Below are 2,988 nucleotides of genomic sequence, written 5' to 3'. Positions count from 1 at the left end.
TACTTGCCTCCGCATAACTCCTAACCCTTGTAATCAAATCAAAATTTGGCATGCGTAGAGAAACTATCCTTTTATGGTTTTAATCAAATATTTTCGTACATAATATCATACGGTAATCTGCAGTTTATTTTCATGAAGAAATTATTGTCCACCTCTCTTGAGGGTGTAGATTAATTCTATATGTATTTTGCCATGTGTACCATTAGGATTGATTTGTGTGACATACCCCGCATAAGATAACATAACAAAATAATACCGTGACAAGGATTAAAAGAAGAACAAAATAATGTAGTTTTATTATTTTCCAATGTGATACAAAAGAATGAAAAAATATTTAAATACCAAAATACAGCTCCCTAATGTTTATACTCCCTCTAGTATTGTACATATACTCTAATATTAATTCATATTTCCTCTAAACCAAAGTAGAACAAGTTGAACTTGAGGGGTCATACAAAGCAAAAAGCAAGTACTTCTTCCCGTTATATCCATGAGCATTATAGCTAACTCCGGTTGTGGGGTCCATTAGTAGGTCTTCTGCGTAACCAGGGTAGGACCCTTTACCGTAGACCCTAGGGCAAGCAGAAGAAGCTTCCAAAGGAGCGTCTTTCGAACCCTGGAAGTAGCCTTTTTCGAAAGGGTTGGTCACGATCCCCGCCAAAAGACTAGCCAGGTTGATCACCATGCCATCCAGGACAACGTCGATGTTGGGGGCCACGAGGGGTGGGCTCTGGGGTCCATAGATGGGCTGGTGGAACGGCCATACGCATTGCACTGGGCATTGGGTCTCTGAGTTTCCGACCCAAATGTAAGCAAACTTGTTGGTTTTTGATCCTCTAATTTGACTACCGTCGTTGGATGATTCATGGGTTCCGCACGAGTTCATGCAAAACCCATCGACAAGGACATCAGACGATGTCAAAACGACATTGATCCCGTAGTTTTGGGCGCCCTTTGAGGCCAGCTGTTGGATCTGGCGGGAAGTGAGGGATTTTCCTATAGAGTAATTCTCATTAAGAACTTGGGTTCCCAGAAACAGGGCGAGAGATGAAGTGGGCTTTTTCGAGAGGTGGTAGTATTTCTCTATGGACTTCCACCATGTAGCGACGGACGGTTGGTCAGAGGTGGGTTTAGATAGGGAGGTGAGAAAATCGGAAACGATTGCACGCTGGGAGGGGGTGAAGCGGCCGTACCAGATCAAGTTGAGAATTTTCCAGTGAGGAAAGGGTCGTTGTGGTAGTGGAATTGCATTTGGTTTTGGTCAGAAGTTTCAGCAAGGTTCCTAGCTGCTGAGCTGAAATGAAACAGAGAAATATCAAAGACTAGTTTCAAAATTGCAAACGCTGCCATGGATTTTTTCTAAAAAAGGGTGATCAAATTTGGAGCTTGGGATCTTAATGGAGCTAAAAATCTTATGGAGTGGGATGGAAATGAAGTGAGGAGGTGAGAGTGAATATATAGGGCTAAAAAGTTGGGGAGGAAGAAAGTGCATGGAATGAGGTGAAGGGTATTGACTTAAAACTTAAAGAAAGAAGGTAAAAGGGAGAGAGCGAGAGGCCAGTAGGACAATGCGATGCGTATTTTAAAATTTTGGGTTTGCGGAAGGACAGGGTCTGAGGACTTTTGATCAAGGACATCGCTGAGCCAGCTATTAAATTAAGGACAAATAAAAAGATAGCACAATAATGTAGATGAAGAGGACATAGTTTAGAGCTCACTGCTCTCACTGTCAGGGAGGAGGAGGAAAATACGCGTCCGTTTTTGTTTGCTTGTTTTTGTGTATACCCTTATTTCAAAGGTATGGTGGACTTTATGTGGCCGAGGGTGTGACTAAATGCAAAAGTTCACTTCTATTAACGGGTGCATCTGGTCAAATATAGATCTGAAGCCCCACCTTTTAAAATGAAAAAATAAATGGAGAAATAAATAAAAAAATTGATTTTATATGTGTATTAGTTTGTTGATTCTTTAATCGTATCTCATTATTCGAAGTCATCCATTTATTGTAAGTGGTGGGTTATTTTGATGAATAGGTCATTTGTCTTAACTCACTGCATCTAGGTCCACCCTTCCCCGCCCCTCACCCCGTAGTTTAAATAAATTTAGTGTAGATTATCATTTGTCAAAATAAACAAGTCGCCCCTTTAAACTGATTTCTAGCTTTGTCTTTGCTTGAGCAGGTTGGTGAATGATACATAAACCAGATTTATCAAATGTTAATATATTCCCCACTTTATGTGGCAATATTTATCAATCTTAGTATAGTCCGAGTTTGAATTTCATTTTTTTTCTTATATAGCAACACTTTGTCGTATAAAAGATGACTAATAAGCTGTTAAACTAATGGTAGCGTAGAGGTGAGCAGCCTTCGGAACTAAAATGGGCTACATATACAGTGTTTATATGAACAGCTATTTCATAGGTCGGAATGATGGAAAGTTCTACACACCCAGCGATAGTGTTGAGTTGTGAGAGGTGAGTGGTCGGGGCTAAATTGCGACAACCTGAGCTTCGTCAGGCACTAAACTAGGTCAGTTGAATTAGTTAATGGGGTGTGATATCCACACACTCCTTTTTACTTCTCCCACATCTTTTTTGTTTTCGGTCATCGGATCGAATGAATTGAAGAAGATCAACGGACAGAAATTAGCAAGGGGTGTGTGAGAAGTAAAAAGAAATGTGTGGATAGCACACCCCTTAGTTAATTATGCACGTGTGTATCCCCTTAGTTAATTATGCACATGTGTATTCGAAGAAGAACTTAAATAACATGGGTATATCGAGATTTTTTTTGCTAATAAAATAAGGATATATGTACAAATATTTATACATACCTTTTATCTCATCAACACAAAACATCAATATAACAGTGTACTCATGCAATGTAAGTCATTTTCGCTGATTGGAGACTGGAGGGTGCATGAGTGTTGAATATTTTAATAATATAATATAATGTAATATATATATATATATATATATTTGCGGTTG

General features: G+C 39.3%; 1 pseudogene; it reads right to left on the bottom strand.

Annotated features, from left to right (window-relative positions):
- Positions 1-267: 267 nt before the first annotated feature.
- On the bottom strand, positions 268-1,551 carry LOC126631547 (protein PHOSPHATE-INDUCED 1-like; annotated as a pseudogene).
- Positions 1,552-2,988: the final 1,437 nt, after the last annotated feature.

Source organism: Malus sylvestris, chromosome 8, assembly GCF_916048215.2.
Source record: "Malus sylvestris chromosome 8, drMalSylv7.2, whole genome shotgun sequence".
Taxonomy (NCBI): Eukaryota; Viridiplantae; Streptophyta; class Magnoliopsida; order Rosales; family Rosaceae; genus Malus; species Malus sylvestris.
This window is presented reverse-complemented; position numbering and strand designations above follow the sequence as displayed.